The sequence below is a fragment of the Oncorhynchus mykiss genome, chromosome 1 (assembly GCF_013265735.2).
Source record: "Oncorhynchus mykiss isolate Arlee chromosome 1, USDA_OmykA_1.1, whole genome shotgun sequence".
Taxonomy (NCBI): Eukaryota; Metazoa; Chordata; class Actinopteri; order Salmoniformes; family Salmonidae; genus Oncorhynchus; species Oncorhynchus mykiss.
Window position 1 is genome coordinate 27,265,506 of NC_048565.1, and position 21,255 is coordinate 27,286,760.

Genomic DNA, 21,255 nt, shown 5'->3' on the forward strand with positions numbered 1-21,255 from the left:
GTCCCCCCTTTGCTGCGATAACAGCCTCCACTCTTCTGGGAAGGCTTTCCACTAGATGTTGGAACATTGCTGCAGGGACTTGCTTCCAGTCAGCCACAAGAGCATTAGTGAGGTCGGGTACTGATGTTGGGCGATTAGGCCTGGCTTGCAGTCGGTGATCCAATTCATCCCAAAGGAGTTTAATGGGGTTGAGGTCAAGAATATGTCCAGGCCAGTCAAGTTCTTCCACACTGATCTCGATAAACCATTTCTGTATGGACCTTGCTTTGTGCACAGTGGCATTGTTATGCTGAAATAAGAAAGGGCCTTCCCCAAACTGGGCATGGTGATCTTGGGCTTGTGTTGCAGCTGCTCGGGAATGGAAATTCATTTCATGAAGCTCTCGAAGAACAGTTATTGTGCTGACGTTGCTTCCAGAGGCAGTTTTGGAACTCGGTAGTGAGTGTTGCAACCAAGGACAGACGATTTTTTAAGTGCTACAGCACTCTGCGGTCCCATTCTGTGAGTTTGTGTAGCCCATCACTGCTCATAGACATTTCCACTTCACAATAACAGAACTGACTTGTTGGAAAGGTGCCATGGTTTGAAAGTCACTGAGCTCTTAAGTAAAACCATTATACTGACAATATTTGTCTATGGAAATTGCATGGCTGTGTGCTCGATTTTATACACCTGTCAGCAATGGGTGCGGCTGAAGTAGCCGAAAGGGTGTCCACATACTTTTGTATATGATGTGTATGTACCTGAGAAGTTGCGTGGGTGACGCCAGAAGCAGGGTCAGGTTATACAGAAACAGTGGCTGTTTCTCAACCTTCAGGTGCAGGTGAAATAGGCCACAGCTGTGGGAGAAAGGATTAGTAAATTGTTGCACACAAAAAAAGTTTAGCATTGTTGGAAGTGTTAAAACATAACTAGCAACGTAGCTTTTATATGAAAGGGTATCAATTGGCTAGAGACCTCAGCTCTCATAATGCAACAAAGTAATGATCGTCGTTGATACTGCACACACATTTGCAAGAAAAGCATTTCGTCATCTGTTGACGATAGTTAGCTAGTCAACATTGACTACAAACAAAACCATAACTATTTAGCTTTAGCTAAGTTAGACTACTGTAGCTAGCTAAGGTTAGCAAGCCAACTTTGTTAAGTGGATTGTACACAAACCCACTGGTCGCTGCTACAACTAGGCAGGTCCGACTTTACCAAGGAAAACACAAGAATAACAGGAGCCTACCATTACAAAAACACTTTACGAAATAGACAAAGCAACTTTGCAATACTTAGCTTGCATACTAGCCTAAAAAAACAGCTGCGGTGCAAGGCTTTCATTCAGCCAGTCGTCTATCCAAAACTGGTCATCTTTAAAATTGAGAAACACGTAAACATTTTTCTATTGATATTTTATTTTCAATATTGTATTGTGGGGATACTGTATGCAAATGATTTACGGTGTAGCATCTGGGATGAAGCTAATATCAACTTGATGACAAATTTAATTCACATTGTGAATGTAATGATACTTTTACGGGTAAAACGCTTGCTGTCGATCGTGGGTCCTTCATGATCTGCGACGTCATTAAACAAATTCGGTCCACAACGTGCCTGAAACATAGCGACACAATTATAAGGACGTAACATGGAGTTCATGTCTATTGAATTTATGCTATCAATTGTTTAAATTAACAAAAAAAATAATGAAAAAGCGGCCAACAGCAACACATTTAACAGTTGACACACAATTCCACTAGGTGGCGACAATGCATATGCTTTGCTTAGAAGCTGAGGTGGCTCAGTGGGATGAAATATGCAGACAAATACAGGAACTATGATGCAGGTAATTAGTGCAGACTCGGGAAAATATGTCCCCCTCGAAACTCCACAACGTGTTAGAATAAATCACTAGCTCACAAAAACGAAATGTAAATGTAAAGATTAGAATATAGATAGAATATGTGTAGCAGCATATACATTCTTTGGTAAAAGTTAAATGTACATAATGAAGAGCCGCCTATAGCAGGGTTCCCCAAACTCGGTCCTATAGTCCATTGCTCGTGTTTCTTGGCCCAAGCAAGTCTTTAATTATTGGTATCTTTTAGTGGTTTCTTTGCAGCAATTCAACCACTAAGGACTGATTCACACGGTCTCCTCTGAACAGTTGATGTTGAGATGTGTGTTACTTGAACTCTGTGAAGCATTTGTTTGGGCTGGAATTTCTAAGGCTGGTAACTAATGAACTTACACTCTGAAGCAGCGGTAACTCGGGGTCTTCCTTTCCTGTGGCGGTCCTCATGAGAGCCAGTTTCATAATAGCACTTGAAGACATTTTCAAAGTTCTTGAAATGTTCCATATTGACCGACCTTCATGTCATAAAGTAATGATGGACTATCATTTATCTTTGCTTATTTGAGCTGTTCTTGCCATTATATGGACTTGGTCTTTTACCAAATAGGGCTATCTTCTGTAAACCACAAATTTACTTTTAACAAGGCACACATGTTAATTGAAATGCATTCCAGGTGACTACTTCATGAAGCTGGTTGATGCCAATAGTTTGCAAAACTGTCATCAAGGCAAAGAAAGGGTGGCAACTTTGAAGAACCTCAAATAAAATAAAATATTGATTTGTTAAACACTATTTTGGTTACTACATGATTCAATATGTGTTATTTCATAGTTTTGATGTCTTCACTATTTATTCTACAATGTAGAAAATAGTAAAAATAAAGAAAACCCCATGAATGAGTAGGTGTCTCCAAACGTTTTACTAGTAATGTATTTAATCATCATCATCATTAATCTGGTATTTGCTCATGCCTGTATTTTCAGGACAGTGCCTGCGTCTTGATGAACATGATGAAACTACAGTTCCCTTGAAGCACACCACTTACCATGGATTTGCCGAATTCGCACAGCTGTGGCGTTGAAAAGAACGTGTATGCAATTTTGTTGCTAGATTTAGCAACTTTTCAGAGTACCCTGGCAACTTTTTTTTCAAACTGCATCTAGCAACAAATTTAGCTACTTTTAAAAATATATATTGGAACTTTTAGCAACTTATGAAAAGTGACTCAAACGCTAAAATGCACTCATGTTCCCTCTAAATGACACAAAAACGATTTTCTCTGTCACATACTCAGTCACAACACACGTTCTGGCAGCAAAAGTGCATTGTGAGTGACGTCAGCAGCAAAAGCTCAGCTCTTGCACAGGCAGCAGCAGGCCAGCAGTAATTTCAGCAAATAAAAAATCATTGTTGGCTGACTGCTTCAACAGAACTTAAAACATCAATCAACATCTCTCAATCAAAATTGTACAGCCAGAAGTACAGAAAAGAGTGGGAGTCTGTACCTGAATTTAAAGGGTGGCTGAAGCCAGTAATTGGGGATGATTGTCGGGCATACTGTGCGAACTGCAGATCAGACATGCTTGCAAAAATGTATGACATCAAAAAACATTGTGCTACAGCAAAGCATATAAATAAATCAAAACCGTACAACCCCACAACTCAGTCTACATTACCACAGTTGATTAAGAAAGTGGATGACTGGAAAAGCGCCGAAGCTACTATGGCAATGGCCACTGCAGAGCATTGTTCGCTGCTAGCATGCAACCATTTAGGTATGGCTTGCAAAGCTGCCTTTTCAGATTCTGTGGCAGCAACAAACTTCCAAATGCACCGCACCAAGTGCACAGAAATGATTAGGGGAGTACTGCCTCCTTATTTTCTCAAAAGGGTAACATCAGATGTGGGGGATGAGAAGTTCAGTCTCCTTTTGGATGAGTCCACTGATGTGAATTGGAGGGGGGCGATGCCAGATCAATAGCAATGGCGGTAGTTGAGTTTCTTGAGAAGTGTAACCTTAAAAAAGAGAATCTTCAGGCACTGATAATGCGTCCTTGATGATTGGGGTGCACAACGGGGTGCACATGATTTTAAAGGAAGAATGTGCATTGCCCAATTTGGTACTCATCCACTGTGTGTGCCAGTCTTTACAATTGACTGTCTGTCGCAGCATCCAAAGAAACCATCCCTGGGAGTGTTAAGTACTTAATTAATCAGGGAAACCTACAACTGGTTTTCCATTTCCCCAAAACGGTGCGAGGCGTACAAAGCAGTGTATGCCACCATTAATTGTGGCCAGAAACCCCTGAAGATCACCAAAGTGTGTGCCACACGTTGGCTATCGATTGAGCCTGCGGTAACTTGTATATTGAGCCAGTGGGAAGAACTGAAACTCCACTTTGAGTTGACCAAGGCCTTTGAGCGTTGCTACATGGCGGATGTGCTCCACGCCATGTACATGGACAAGACCAACTATGTCTACCTGACATTCTTGAAATCAATCCTGTCTGACGTACAAGTTGCAGTGAAGTCATCTGAGGCAGAGCAAACAGATCCTGTCAAGCTTTTGGACAATCTGGTACACCTCTTAACATCAATTTGCAGCAGAGTAGTCAACCCAATGGCAAAAATGGGTGTCCTGAAGGATGCCATTGATGGACATCTCAGTCCATCACCATACCTTCGGTACCTTTTCGAGAGCACGGTGTACCAACTCAGTCTTGCGCCAGAGGACAAAAAGGTCATTCGGAGACAGTGCATCAACTACATTGTTGTTTTAAGCAAGGAGCTGCAAGCAAGGCTCCCAGACAACCTAGAAGTCTTGCGAAACATGGCCTTGTTCAGTGTTAAGGAAACGCTAAAGCACAATAAGGGCACCACTGAAATGATTAAAGTAGCTGAGCTACTGGGATACCAGCCCCAAACAATTGATACAATTGTTTCCCAATGGAGAAACATCCATCTGTTTAGGTGGGACTCAACTGAAAATACAGTCAATAACTACACGGACTCTTCCGGGTGAAATCCATTTGAAGAACTGTGCAAAGCTGCACTCGCTGTCCTCTCCTTGCCACACTCAAATGCGGAGGTTGAACGGCTGTTCAGCCAAATGAATGTGGTCAAGTCAAAGTTAAGAAATAGAATGTCACTGCACTCTCTCAACTCCATACTCCTGGTGCGGTATGGACTGAAGTGGCTGGTGATACCTGTTAACAGCATAAACTACCCAGTAAAGTTCTGCATCAGTTTGGCACCATAGAAGCATACAGCTTTAAAACTTTTGCGGATCATTGGGACGCTAGCGTCCCATCTGGCCAACATCCGGTGAAATTGCGAGCGCGAAATTCGAATTAAATTACTATAAATATTTAACTTTCATGAAACCACAAGTGCAATACTTCAAGATGAAGCTTAACTTGTTGTTAATCCAGCTGCCGTGCCAGATTTTAAAAAGGCTTTACGGTGAAAGCAAACCATACGATTATCTGAGGACAGCGCCCAGCACACAAATGCAAAAAAAATATTTTTCAACCAGGGAGTTGCGACACGGAAGTCAGAAATAGTGATATAATATATGCCTTACCTTTGAAGATCTTCTTCTGTTGGCACTCAACGGCCCCAGTTACATTACAAATTCTGTCCAAATCTACCAATTATATGCATATCCTAGTTTCTGGGCCTGAGTAGCAGGGAGTTTACTTTGGGCACGCTTTTCATCCGGACGTCAAAATACCACCCTCTATCCCAAAGAAGTTAAGGCCACTCCGTTCTCTACTGCTGGTTCCAGCTCCGTGACAATGCAGTTGGACAGTGAAGATGAAGAGGAATTCCTTGCCAATCTATGATTCATCATATCTACAGTACGTATGCAAGGAGTGGACTTTCTGGAACTGGCGGAGATACACAGCTGATGATGGCAGTGTGTACTGCAGTGTGTGCGAAAACAGTGGTAATATCTGGAGGAAACCATTGAGCAGCTAGCCAGCCAAGCAGCACAACAACCTGGAGAGAGCTGGAGAGAGATGCTTAGCGCATACATCATTATATGAGTTAAGTTGCTTGTTCAATAAGATAGCATATATACCTTGTTATTAGCCTGTACTTGTAATTGTTGATCATTTAGGTAGCATGTTAACTAACTACCAATACACTGCTTAAAACTATCATGTTCAGAATGTGTAGGTTTACTTGTTAAAAAGAAAATAAATAAAATGTTATTGTGCAATAATGTGTAATTGTTCAATAATTCAATGTGTTGTGTTTAAAAATAAAAATGTGATCATATAAAAATGTGTTGTGTTTATATTACTTTTACAAATACAAATATATGATAATAAACAAACAAATCTAAACTAACAAATGTCAAATCATATTTTTTGCAGAGATGGCCAGTCAATTTGAGTAGCGTTATTATGTATTCTACGTAATGACGCAGTTTTACGTTATTACGCAATGACATCACAACGTCATTTAGCAACTTTTAGCAACAAATCGAGCTGCCTCTAGCATCTTCCCCTGAAAATTAGTTGGCAACGCTGCGTGTATGACCAGTAGGACTACAAATCCCAAAGCCCTTTTAGCGCGTTTGAGGAATGCAGGGTGGGCTCATTTTTCCGGGGCTACCACTATGTATATACCACAGCCATCGGGGTTTCTAGCCATGACCGGTTTGAGCTGAGCTACACGGTCCTTCTTCGCTTTTAACACTGCCCGACCTGTCGAATTTAAGTCCGTGAAACCGCCTCCAAATCAGTTTTATTTAGCCTAGGCTACATATCACAATATAGCCTCACATCTGGATTCGTCACAGCACAGGCTGAAACAGACATATCATCTCTCACTCTGATGCATTGTTGCGTAAAGTAGAAATGCAGTTATATTCCGACAACCTGAGTGCACAGAGGCAAAAACATAGGCTAGATGTATAGGTGGATGCATAAAATAATTTAAATCATAATATACTTTTTTTTTTTGGGGGGGGGGGGGGGGGGGGGGACGCAGCACACGTAAAGGGATTGCTTTCGAGTTTTATACACTGGCGAAATCAGAAGATTTACAAGGTAAGACTCAAGAATATTGTTTAAATTACATTTTCATTAGACTATACACTAGGCTCTGTTGGGGATGAATAGCCTATATTTGTGAATGAATGACGAGATGTTGTGTATATAGGCTAGTCTATTTCTATTGAATGCATCTGTTGTGTCCCCCTGCTCCTGTTTGTTGGTCCCCTTACCGTCACTGGTCCCCGATACAGGAGGGAGATATCGCCTCTTTGTTATATTGTTCTCAGCCCAGCTAGCACATAACGTTTTGAGGACCATGTTTCTTAAGGTTCGCACACGATCTAGCGTTCGTCTACCGATCGATTGTTCAGAGCGCTGTGTTTTAGGGACCACCCGCTGTAGACATCTAACTACCGACATTTTTCACCGGATTCTAAATGTAAAATCGGTGCGCAGTACTGTTGTCTACACTTGACACTTACATGCAACGTCTGCTGTTAGAATACGAAGCTTGCATTGAAAATACTGATTTAGACGCACCAAAGTCGCTTTGTCGTCTGATTGTGTTCAGATCTGAGGTGGTCAGGGATACATTATGTGAGGATTTATCCTCAGTCTGGACCGTAGGCGATTTTAGCATGTAAATCTTGGTGGGGCAACAAAATAAAGTGGGATGCATGCCAGCAAAGCCACTAGACAACACTAAACAATACATTCATTCCACTATAACGGTGACAAACGGTGCCCACAAACTGTTAGGGCCTACATAAAGCTGTCCCAACAGCAGTCCCAACACCTTACCACTGCTACACCTGGCTATCAGTGGAGTCTTGTCTGGCAGCGAAGCAGTTCATTCTGCCTCATTTACTGTTTAAAAAAAAAACATAGCCGATATGGCTGACTTGCTTAAAAAAGTGTGTTTTCTACTGACAATTGAGATGTACAAACTATAGCATAAGGGGACGACAAGCGGATAAGGGGCAATCGGTAGTTTAGATTAAGACAGTAATGAGCGAGCTAGGACGGACGTAATCAATATAACCATTTGTTCAGCACATTTGAAATGTATAGTGACAGAATTCAGAACATGGACCGTTCTTACAGTGCCCCTGTACAACAAGTCAGAACCGTAGGAAAAATAAAGGGGGCATATAAGCAGACAATGAAAGCTCTGTAATCAAAAACCGGTTATAGGCTACATGAGCACCACCAAGTCATAACAGTAGGTGAAATTAAGAGGTGAAAATAGACCAAATTATTAGGGTGAGGCACATGGGCTTACTACACAACATACACTTAGTAGTACTTTCTTAGCTACAAGTATACTAATCTACCCGGGCAGATTACATAATTTATGCGGCAACATACAATACATTTTTGGACTCACCTTGGTGGTCCTTCATGGGCAAATTTTGTCATCAAAGTCTGGCATTCTCTGTATTTATGGTGCTTTCAAGACAACTGGGAACTTGGGGAAGAAAAAGGTTGAATCATGATGGCGTCAGTGATCTTCAGGTCGTAGCTTTAGAAAGAGACCCGAATCCCGAATTTACAATTCCGAGTTGTATTGAAAGTTCAAAATGTATTTTCCCAGTCATAGCTCGTTTTTCCTGAGTTCCTGAGTTCCCAGTTGTCTTGAACTCACTAAATTCAGATTTTGCAGTTGCGAGATAACAGTTGTTTTGAGCGTGGCACAAATCATGCTTTGACAGCATGGCCAATGTTGAATGTTTATAATTTTAAACTAGGAAAATATACCCTTAATCTTAGACTTGGGACCACACAGCCACTCCACTGAATAGCAAGCTGATGGTTGCTTTGCAATGCTTGCAGTTAGCCACTGATTCCTTCCAAACCACTCATTGTTGAATTTCAATTTCCAACTTGTTGTGTAATGTTTATGTCCAATCGCCGATGAGCACCGAAATGTTTTATCTATAATTTCTCTTAATTATTTATCTTCGTATGACAAGGATTAAAAAGGATTTGCCAGTAGATTGTCGACTTGATTATTGATGACTGCTAGCTAAGATTTTGAAGGTATGATGTTGACATGATGAGTCCAATCAAAGCTACTGTAGATATAATGTGATTCATGTCATTTTATCTGTGGCCAATGACCTTGAGTCTTCTTGGATGGGCACTTCTAATGTAACTATGGTAGTACCCAAGGGGCATTAATTTTCTAGCTCTACCCTTAGACTTGGCGGTGACGTGGTGTCACCATGAGTGACAGAACACTGAGCCAATCACGGTGCAACACTCCGTATTTTCTGCTGGCTTGCATTTTAGAGCTGCCTTACTCAAGAAAACAAAAAAGATACCATGTTTGTATGCAGCTTTATTAACTCAATGATATACAGTGGGGCAAAAAAGTATTTAGTCAGCCACCAATTGTGCAAGTTCTCCCACTTAAAAAGATGAGAGAGGCCTGTAATTTTCATCATAGGTACACTTCAACTATGACAGACAAAATGAGAATTTTTTTTCCAGAAAATCACATTGTAGGATTTTTAATTTATTTATTTTCAAATTATGGTGGAAAATAAGTATTTTGTCAATAACAAAAGTTCATCTCAATACTTTGTTATATACCCTTTGTTGGCAATGACAGAGGTCAAACGTTTTCTGTAAGTCTTCACAAGGTTTTCACACACTGTTGCTGGTATTTTGGCCCATTCCTCCATGCAGATCTCCTCTAGAGCAGTGATGTTTTGGGGCTGTTTCTGGGCAACACGGACTTTCAACTCCCTCCAAAGATTTTCTATGGGGTTGAGATCTGGAGACTGGCTAGGCCACTCCAGGACCTTGAAATGCTTCTTACGAAGCCACTTCTTCGTTGCCCGGGCGGTGTGTTTGGGATCATTGTCATGCTGAAAGACCCAGCCACATTTCATCTTCAATGCACTTGTTGATGGAAGGAGGTTTTCACTCAAAATCTCACGATACATGGCCCCATTCATTCTTTCCTTTACACGGATCAGTCGTCCTGGTCCCTTTGCAGAAAAACAACCCCAAAGCATGATGTTTCCACCCCCATGCTTCACAGTAGGTATGGTGTTCTTTGGATGCAACTCAGCATTCTTTGTCCTTCAAACACGACGAGTTGAGTTTTTACCAAAAAGTTATATTTTGGTTTCATCTGACCATATGACATTCTCCCAATCTTCTTCTGGATCATCCAAATGCTCTCTAGCAAACTTCAGACGGACCTGGACATGTACTGGCTTAAGCAGGGGAACACATCTGGCACTGCAGGATTTGAGTCCCTGGCGGTGTAGTGTGTTACTGATGGTAGGCTTTGTTAAGAGGCCAAGAGGTGATGGTTTGGAACAACCTATTTAGGTCCTTCAATTGAACACTAGAAGCTTAATAGCTAACGGGCAGGAGTTTAAGAAGTTTGTATATGATATGGATGTAGCACCAGATGTAGTGTGTGTACAAGAGACATGGCTCAAACCTCAACTGAAGTTTGTGAATCTGGGATTCAGTTTGGTACGGTGTGATAGAATTGGAGGGGTCAGGTGGGGCTTGTTCTACATTTGTTTAAGAGGGGGTGGAATACAGTGTATTGGAGATAGAAATATGTAGGAATAGAGGTAACATTGTTATAGTTATTTCCTATAACCCCTCCAATCGTCTCATGTTAGCACAGTTAGATGGGATTGATAGGATGTGTAGGGGTAGGAAGGTAATATGGTGTGGTGATTTTAATGCCCATAATGAAATCTGGGGAAGTAAATATAAAGAACAATGGAAGTATAGTTGAAGGATTTATGGATAACAGGGGATTAGTATGTGTTAATGATGGGAGGGGGACAGAGTCATGCTTGGACTTGACATTGGTATCTGCAGTGGTGGCAGGGAGGTGTGAATGGGAAGAGAAACCACGGTAGGGAGTGATCATTTTCAAGTTCGATGTACGGTCAATGTGGATGTTTGTATGCAGAGTAGAGGCAATAACATTAGCTGTTGCTTTGAGAAGGCTAACTTGAAGATGTTCAAGTACCTGTGTGAGCGGGTGGGACAAAATTTATCAATGAAGAGATCTGTGGATGACTGCGCTGAGGCAGTAAAGTCTATAATTATATCGGATGCAGTATTGACCGTTCCAGTGTGTTCGGGGGGAGGAAGATGGCGGGTGGTGCCATGGTGGACAGATGAGTTCTCAAAGGTGGTGCAGGAAAGGGATACGCAGTAGCTCTACGGGTACTTAAGAATGGCTTATCAGAAAGGAATCTCATGGAGTATCAAAGAAAGAGAGCGATGGCGAGAAGAATGATTTAAGACTGCGAAAAGGGAGGCATAGAGGGAATCTGCACCGAAATTGGTGCAGTTTGGAAAATGTTTTTTTAAATAATTGGAAAGGGTAAAAATGCTGGAATTCCCATGTTGGTAGTGTCATGGAATATCACCACTAAAGACTCAAAGTCAAAGTACTTCTACACAAACAAGTCATATAAGCATGGTTTGTTCCTGTGTGTGACTGATTAATACCACACAAGGCTTCTTACTTTGGAACTGAGATATTGTGTCACTAGTTCTAATTCCCAGAGCAATGTTCTGGGCGTACTGCCAAATTGCTTATGAGTGATAACGTGGTTTACTCCTTTGTGCAGTCAATCCGTCACTCGCATGAATCCAACCAAGACAGGTTATTATAAAACAGCATTGTGCTAAACAGAATTATATGCACACAAATAAATGTCCATCACACTCCCTCCTTTTATCACTCTGTGATAACTATTGTACATTTTTATGGTAAGCATTAGATTATGGCTTAAACTATCAAAGGAGGTTATATTAAAATACTTCTAATAAAAGTCAGCGGAATCAACACAAAACCAGACACTTTATCCTTTCAAACCCTTAAGTACAATCAAACTAGTAACTGATCCTTATTCCATAGCTCTTAGACTTGTAAAACAATTGCAGTAGAATGGTTTAACTTAAGACCTTCACTACAGTTACACACGTGCTTCATTACACAATTTAATATATGGCAATACTGTCATCATATGCAGGGGAGAGAACATGGTTATACTTTTTATGACCTTCAGTGAGTTACTTATGGTCCTCATTATCTTCATCATTCTCATCAGCAAATGGCATTTATTTTAGCCCAATCAAACGAACAGTTTCCCCTGCAGTGGCAGAGGTGAACATGATAGTTGCTGAGACCCGTGAAGAGCACAGAGCCTTAGAACAGTGTTATCACACACACAAGGACAAATATTCCCAATAAAGCCCATTTTGCAATGTTCACAGACCATGATCCAAACATAGTTAACAGCTAAGCTGTCACCTCGCACTCATTATCTTCATTGTCAGAGTGGCTTCTAGAAGTTTCTGCAATGTAATCTTTGAGGGTCTGCCCATCTGCAAATCATGAACTGTCAGTGAGCAATTTGATTCTCCTTCAGAGTCCATTGTACAATTGCACACATTTTCACCTAGGTAGACAGACCCATTACCCTGTATACACCAGGCTGCAGTCAGTCAGCTTTCTATTGGGGTGGTTGGGAGACAGGTTTTATTCTCACAAGGTCTTCTATAACTACAGTTGAAGTCAGAAGTTTACATACACTTAGGTTGGAGTCATTAAAACTCGTTTTTTCAACCACTCCACAAATTTCTTGTTAATAAACTATAGTTTTGTCAAGTCGGTTAGGACATCTACTTTGTGCATGACACAAGTAATTTTCCCAACAATTGTTTACAGACAGATTATTTCACTTATAATTCACTGTATCACAATTGTGCTTTTAAACAGCTTGGAAAATTCCAGAAAATTATGTCATGGCTTTAGAATCTTCTGACAGGCTAATTGACATCATTTGAGTCAAATAGAGGTGTACCTGTGGATATATTTCAATGCCTACCTTCAAGGCCTAACTCAGCGCCTCTTTGCTTGACATCATGGGAAAATCCAAAGAAATCAGCCAAGACCTCAGAACAAATTGTAGACCTCAACAAGTTTGGTTCATCCTTGGGAGCAATTTCCAAACGCCTGAAGGTACCACGTTCGTCTGTACAAACAATAGTATGCAAGTGTACATAGACACATGAGCATTGTCACATGTCTTGAAGACCCCAGTTTGTACGACTCCCTAATCTCCCCCTTCCATTGGAGGCTGGTGCATCAATTTCCTCACAGGTTACGTCCGTTGAACTCGCCGTGCTGCTTCCGCATACGTTTCCTTGTTTGTGATCTTATATCTCTGTACCTCACTATGTTCCCCCCGCAGTTACAGTATCTTGCCTTGGCCTCCACCCCACACCTGCCATAATCATGTGGCCCCCCACACTCCGCACAACATCTCTGCACTGGCACAAACTCCCGAACATAAAAGCTGAAGAATCCTAGATGTACTTGTCTCAGAAGATTCCCTTCAAACTCCCTTCAAACTCTAACAGCGCCATAGTGCTTTCTACTCCACCCTCTCTTTTCTTACTGCTCATTTGCCTTGCATCATCCACTTTCCCCCCAGTCACCTCCCTCACACTCCTCCATTGACACCTCCATCAGAACTGCCGCAATCACCAATCACCCCTCTCACTTTCGCCCTACTGCCAGGGATATGGCATCTCACCTTACCTCCATTTAGCGCCTCCATTTTCAGTATCTTGACCCTCTGATCTATATTACCCACTAATATCATTCCCTTTCCCTACACACCATCTTTACATGTTCTATATCTGATTTGATGGCCTTTGACAACATTATCGGATGTAACATTTTAGTGGTTGTTCTCCTGTACTTCATCTCCCTGCCGGTTTGCTCTCATAGACTGAAGGGGGGAATTTATGTCCCCATCTGTGGTAAATCCACCCATGTCTATGTCCCCATCTGTGGTAAATCCACCCATGTCTATGTCCCCTTGCATACTATTGTTTGTGGGGCATCCAGTTAGTACCTTGAGTGGGGAGAGACCAGTCACAGTGTGGGACCTACCTCTAATGCTCATCAGTGCCAACGGGAGTGCTCTTACCCAGGTCAGACTTGGAATGATATCTTGCAGGTGTGATTTGGCCACAGTAGACTCTGTGGCTCTTCGATACAGGAACACCTTGACCCACTTGGAAAACATATCAACAATTGATAGACAATATGTGTTTCCTTCATATGGAGTTAATTTAATGAAGTCCATCATCAAATGCTCAAAAGGTCCCTCTGGCCTTTGGCGGGACACTGGTGTTATAAAAATACCACGTCCTAAATTGTTAGTCATACAGTACCGAGCTACTCCTAATACATCATGTATTGTTTTGTGATGGGTTTCGGCAATGCCTTTATTGATTCTAATCTGTCTTTTGAGAGGGCGCGACCCTCAAGTAATATCATGACCCAAATGTTTAACTGAACTTCTACACAACTGCATTTTCTATGGTGAAACTTTATGGCCATTTTCTGCTAAGAAGATCAACAACGACTTCATGTCCTCCACTTAATTTTTCTTTATTTTTTTGACGAATGTGAAAGAGAACCAATCTTCCGATTCCTCAGCTAGTGGAATGCTGAACAATGCATTAGCCAAATGAAAAACTGAGAAACACAGCTTCCAGGTGGAGAAAATGGTCACTGAATCTAAATTCCCTAGTGGTTTCTTACTGGGAGGATTGGGGTGTTACAAGGTGAATTTGGGCATGGTATAATAGCGCCAGCCTCCACCAATGCTGTGTGTACTGGGATAATGCGGTGTGTACTGGGATAATGCGGTGTGCACTGGGATAATGCGGTGTTGTACTGGGATAATGCTGTGTGTACTGGGATAATGCCCTTTTCTGCATCTTTGTTCAGGGGGTACTGGGCCTTGTAAGGCCTGTGGGTGCTTTTTGGTACAACCATGAATGACGTTGCTCCTTTCATTTTGCCAATGTCCGTCTTCCCCTTGATCCGTATTTTGACTTGCACTTCCTGTAGATATGGAATCGTGTCATTTGTTTCAGCCACTACCATTACTTCTTCTGTGGCTTTGGGGTAGTTGTGTGCTTCCTGCTCTTGCTGCTGCCCAATAGGGTGAGAAAAAGTTAGCTGTTGAGGGTGACCATTTCCTTTCCATGCCACCCAATCAGTTGCTTCTATAACACCTTTAATCCAAGGTCCTTTGTCTTCCCACTTCATGTTTTTGGTTTTTGATAGACTGCAGCGGGGTCAGCACCGTGCACTTCATACAGTTCTCTCTGTGCATCTGTCAGGAGGACCCCTGCTGCGGTTAATGATTCACCATAGTATATTCCATCAATTCTCATTTTTTTTCCAGGAGTTTGTTCCAGGATGTATCATAGGCTTGGTCTTCTTCAATGGAGGGAACTGCTGTTGTGCACTGAAGGTGTCCGGGAACCTCCCAGTCTCTCTGAGTTTTCATTCCATGTCTGCATCTTCCAAATGCCAGGCATAGTAGGACTGTTCCATACATGGGAAAACTGTATTTGTTAGTGACTGAATGGAGACGTCATCTGGGTCACAGGAGAGGTGAGTATTCATTTTGCACATGAGGTCTCTTCCCAGTAGATTTACTGGGCATGATGGTGAATAAAGGAATCGATGTCTCCATTTCCCACTTTCCCAGGAGGTATGTGAGGGGTTCGATAGAGGTGATACCCGACAAGCCGACAGTTTGCATTGTTCTTTTTAAGGGAATACATTTTAAGGCTGATTTTTTTTCCCAGGACTGTCTACTAGGAATGGATTTTTTTTCTCCTAGTATTTCAATGTCAGTTAGTGGATTATCTGTTGAGGGTGTAGTAAGGTGTAGCATCTGCAGGGTGGTTCCTCTTCTTCATCCCGCCTCATCCTATTGTAAACCTCCAAAAAGGTCACCCACCGTCATGTTTCTGGGGGGTCCATTCCACTCCTCCCTGCCTTAATTTTCTTGTCAGTCTCTGGCAAAATGTCCTTGTTTACCACATTTAAATTCCAACCGCTTCTTTCCAGGGGTCCAGAGTTTCCACCTCTCCCCGTCCTCAACCGCTGTAGAACATCAGCTGCAGTAAGATTTTTGGAAATGCTGGATATGGGCTATTCTCTTTGCTCATGTCCTTCTCTCACTTCCCTCTGTTTCCTTTTCTTTGTCTCCTTGATTTTTTTATTTAACCTTTATTTAACTAGGCAAGTCAGTTAAGAACAAATTCTTATTTACAATGACGGCCTACCCCGGCCAAACCTGAACAATGCTGGGCCAATTGTGCGCCGCCCTACGGGACTCCCAATCACGGCCAAATGTGAGCCAGCCTGGATTCTAACCAGGGACTGTAGTGTCGCCTCTTGCACTGAGATACAGTGCCTTAGATGTGCCATTCGTGAGCCCATACTTGCTTCACCATTAATCCTTTCACTGTTCTGTCCTTCCGTACCGTCCGCTTCTCTTTCCCTTTTTGAAAATGATTAACTTTAACTTTTATTTTCTTGTGTCTCTTCTCTGCCTCTTCCAGCTTTTCTCTAACTTTTCCAAGTATCTCTGTACTGAGCATTCCATCTGAAGGGGATGCTCCATTTGTCCATTTAGTCCATTTCTCTGTTTGGTTTCCAAATTTCTGACTCATAATTTTCACAAGGGGCCCGAGGTTTAGAGCGACCTGTGTTTTCATTCTTAGTACAACATGTCTCCATTCTCTTGCTTAGTTCCCTCTCTTGAAACAGGCACACTTTAACTATAATCAGCATTACTGTAAAATACAGTCGTACCTCCCTAAAAAAACAGCATTATTGGTCCATATCAATATTACATTTTGTGTTTCTGTAGTTACTCTTACTTTTATAATACAGGGGTTTGTTTAGATATACGTTTCTCCCATTCTTCTCTGCAGATCCTCTCAAGCTCTGTCAGGTTGGATGGGGACAGTCGCTGCACAGCTATTTTCAGTTCAATCGAGTTCAAGTCCGGGCTTTGATCGGGCTGCTCAGGGACATTCAGAGACTTGTCCGGAAGCCACTCCTGCATTGTCTTGGCTGCGTGCTTAGGGTCCTTGCCAAGACAATGCAGGAGTGACTTCCGGACAATTCTCTGAATGTCGTTGAGTGGCCCAACCAGAGCCCAGACTTGAACCCGGTCGAACATCTCTGGAGACATCTGAAAATAGCTGAGCAGCGACGCTCCCCATCCAACCTTACAGACGCCTTTAGCTCTTGGAGTCACATGCAGGAAAAGTTAGACTAGAATAGCTTCTGGACATTCTGGAATTATTTTAGTGTTTCTTATACCAATAGACTATTCGAAGAGGAACGCAAGCTCTTGTTTGCTGAATATTATTAACTATAGCAGCCACTAGAACTCACGGGTAGTTTGAAAGAAGGGCAAACGCATGATGGCAGTAGGCTATAGCAGTTATTTATTCAGACCCATAACCATTCAATCTTCATGAAGAGAAGTGAAATCTAATTCTAGACCTATATTATTCACGGATGTCATTAGAATTATGAAGGACAACGAAACTGATTTAATTTAACTGATGAAGCAACAATAGAGCGAGAAAGAGGAGGTAGGCTATAAAACAGAGGAAATATAATGAAAGGTATATATGCCTCAGCCTACTAATTATACAAATAGGCCCTATTATTTTTCTAAAATCAAATGCGCTATACTTGTAACTTTGTAGGCCGCATGTGCTGCACCAGAATCTCATGTTCTCTCCCTGCTTTATCATGTTTGAACGATGTGCCAAATTCTAGTCCATATAATACAATACAGTAATACAGTTCACACTCAAAAAGATGAGCCTACTGGAGCTAGTTTAATTTATTTACCCAAGAGAGCATATAGCTAGCTGCATCTATGGTCTTTTATGTTTTTCTCTCATGCGTAATGTGCAGTAGCCTATATCATATAGCTATTAATTGGATAACGGCAAAAATCATTTGGCCTTTTTTGGGCTTGGGTTCATTAAATGTCTTTAATGTAGGGCTCATGAAATGTCTATTGTATGGCTCATGAAACGTCTTTAATGTATGGCTCATGAAACGTCTTTAATGTATGGCTCATGAAATGTCTTTAATGTATGGCTCATGAAATGTCTATTGTATGGCTCATGAAACGTCTTTAATGTATGGCTCATGAAACGTCTTTATTGTAAGGCTCATGAAATGTATGTCTCATCAGGCTCAGGTTGCATCAGGCATGAATTTTCGATCAAAGCTCTAATCAAATCCAGCCTAATTAAATGCTTTTGAATAACACTTCCGGTTTTGGTGGGAAATACCGGGTTACCCAGGAGAAAAGTGATTTATTCTCTAATATTTGTTAGATACCTGGAAAATATTCAACCCTAGTCAGAACCTAGGCATCCTGCTCAATGGTCCAGATTGTCTAAAAGACTGGCTATATTTGCCATACCCTGTTTACTTTGGACACCGTTTCATGTAGTCTTTTACTCCCTCAAATAATGTTTACAACAAACATTTATGTTGTAATTAGCATACAAACACACACACTAAGAACACATAGTATCAGTAAGCTGTGTGAATGAATTTACACTGAACAAAAATATAAACACAACAATTTCAAAGATTATACTGAGTTATAGTTCATATAAGGAAATCAGTTCAATTGAAATAAATTCATTAGACCCTAATCTATGTATATCACATGACTGGGAATACAGATATGCATCTGTTGGTCACAGATACCTTTTAAAAAAAAGTAGGGGTGTGGATCAGAAAACCAGTCAATATCTGGTGTGACCACCATTTGCCTCATGCAGCGCGACACTTCTCATTCGCATATAGTTGATCAGGCTCTTTGTGGCCTGTGGAATGTTGTCCCACCCCTCTTCAATGGCTGTGCAACTTTTGTGGATATTGGCGGGATCTGGAACACACTGTCGTATACGTCGATCCAGAGCATCCCAAACTTGCTCAATGGGTGACATGTCTGGTGAGTATACAGGCCATGCAAGAACTGGGACATTTTTTAGCTTCCAGGAATTGTGTACAGATCCTTGCGACATGGGGCAGTGCATTATCATGCTGATGCATGAGATGATGGCGGTGGATGAATGGCACAACAATGGGCCTCAGGATCTCGTCAAGGTATCTCTGTGCATTCAAATTGAAATCAGTAAAATGCAATTGTGTTTGTTGTTAGTATCTTATGCCTGCCCATATCATAACCCCACCGCCGCAATGGGGCACTCTATTCACAACGTTGACATCAGCAAACCGCTCGCCCACACAACGCCATACGCGCTGTCTGCGATTACGCTGGAGAAGTGTATTTTTCGGGTCAGTGGCCATCGAAGGTGATAATTTGCCCTCTGTTGTTACAACTCCAGACTGCAGTCAGGTCAAGACTCTGGTGAGCATGACGAGCGAGCAGATGAGCTTCTCTGAGACGGTTTCTGACAGCTTTTGCAGAAATTCTTTGGTTTTGCAAACCCACAATTTCATCAGTTGTCCGGGGGACTGTATTCAGACAATCCTGCCGGTGAATAAGCCAGATGTGGAGGTCCTTGGCTGGCGTGGTTACGCGTGGTCTGCGGTTGTGAGGCCAGCTGGACATTCTGCCAAATTCTCTAAAACAATCTTGGAGGTGGCTTATGGTAGAGAAATTAACATTAAATTCTCTGGCAACAGCTCTGATGGACATTTCTGCAGTCAGCATGCCAACTGTGTTGTGTGACAGAACTGCACATTTTAGAGTGGCCTTGTGTAATGGTCATGCTGTTTAATCAGCTAATCAGCTTCTTGATATGCCACACCTGTCAGGTGGATGGATTATTTTGGAGTTGCAGGTAGCCTAGTGGTTAGAGCATTGGGCTAGTAACTGAAAGGTTGCTGGATCGAATCCCCGAGCTGACAAAGTAAAACTCTGTTGTTCTGTCCCTGCACAAGGAAGTTAACCCAATGTTCCACGTTAGGCCATCATTGTAAATAAGAATTTGTTCTTAACTGACTTGCCTAGTTAAATAAAATAAAAAATTGTGCAAAGGAGAAATGCTCACTAACAGGGATGTAAACCAAATTTGAGCTAAATAAGCTTTTGTGATTTTAGAACATTTCTGGAATCTTGTATTTCAGCTCATGAAACATGGGACTAACACTTTACATGTTGTGTTTATATTAGAGCTCGACCGATTAGGATTTTTCAACTCCGATACCGATTGATGGAGGACCCAAAAAAAGCAGATGCCGATTAATCGGACAATTTTTATATATATATTTGCAATAATGACAATTACAACAATACTGAATGAACACTTTAATTTTAACTTAATACATCAATAAAATCTATTTAGTCTCAAATAAATAATGAAACATGTTCAATTTGGTTTAAATAATGTAAAAACAAAGTGTTGGAGAAGAACGTAAAAGTGCAATATTTGCCATGTAAGAAAGCTAACGTTTAAGTTCCTTGCTCAGAACATGAGAACATATGAAAGCTGGTGGTTCCTTCAATATTCCCAGTTAAGAAGTTTTAGATTGTAGTTATTATAGGAATTATAGGACTATTTCTCTCTATACCATTTGTATTTCATATACCTTTGACTATTGGATGTTCTAATAGGTACTTTAGTATTACCAGCCTAATCTCGGGAGTTGATAGGCTTGAAGTCATAAACGGCGCTGTGCTTGAAGCACAGCAAAGAGGTGCTGGTAAATGCAGGAAAGTGCAGTTTGAATGAATGCTTACGAGCCTGTTGCTGCCTACCACCTCTCAGTCAGACTGCTATATCAAATCATAGACCTAATTATAATATAACACACAGAAATACGAGCCTTAGGTCATTAATATGGTCAAATCTGGAAACTATCATTTCGAAAACAAAACGTTTATTCTTTCAGTGAAATACGGAGGCAATATTAGCAGGCAATATTAACTAAATATGCAGGTTTAAAATATATACATGTGTATTGATTTTAAGAAAGGCATCGATGTTTATGGTTACATACACATTGGTGCAACGGCAGTGCTTTTTTTGCGAATGCGCTTGTTAAATCAACACCCGTTTGGCGAAGTAGGCTGTGATTCGATGGTAAATTGATTATATGCAACGTAGGATAAGCTAGATAAACTAGCAATATCATCAACGCTGTGTAGTTAACTAGTGATTATGTTAAGATTGATTTAATGCTAGCTAGCAACTTACCTTGGCTCTTGCTGCACTTGCGTAAAAGGTGGTCAGCCTGCCACGCAGTCTCCTTGTGGAGTGCAATGTAATCGGCCATAATCGGTGTCCAAAAATGCCGATTACCGATTGTTATGAAAACTTGAAATCGACCCTAATTAATCGGCCATTCTGATTAATCGGTCAACCTCTAGTTTATATTTTTGTTCAGTGTATTATTTAGATGTTGATTTCACCTGACATGCATTTGCTTCAGCCTAATTAATAAACTCTACTCTCACTGAAATTAATTGTGATTATGTGACCGACATAATGTAGGAGTCATTCTGCCCATGGTTTGT

The 21,255-nt window shown here is 41.3% G+C and overlaps 1 protein-coding gene and 1 pseudogene across 1 annotated transcript in view; one reads left to right on the forward strand and one right to left on the reverse strand.

Moving 5' to 3' along the window:
- LOC110532124 overlaps window positions 1–21,255 on the reverse strand; it is a 73,697-nt pseudogene that overhangs the window by 39,343 nt on the left and 13,099 nt on the right.
- LOC110520111 (CMP-N-acetylneuraminate-beta-galactosamide-alpha-2,3-sialyltransferase 2) overlaps window positions 6,395–21,255 on the forward strand; it is a 36,816-nt gene continuing 21,955 nt past the window's right edge. Inside the window, exon 1 of the mRNA XM_021597170.2 lies at window positions 6,395–6,904. The gene's annotated coding sequence lies outside the window, so the exon portion shown is untranslated. The remainder of the gene's footprint in view (window positions 6,905–21,255) is intronic.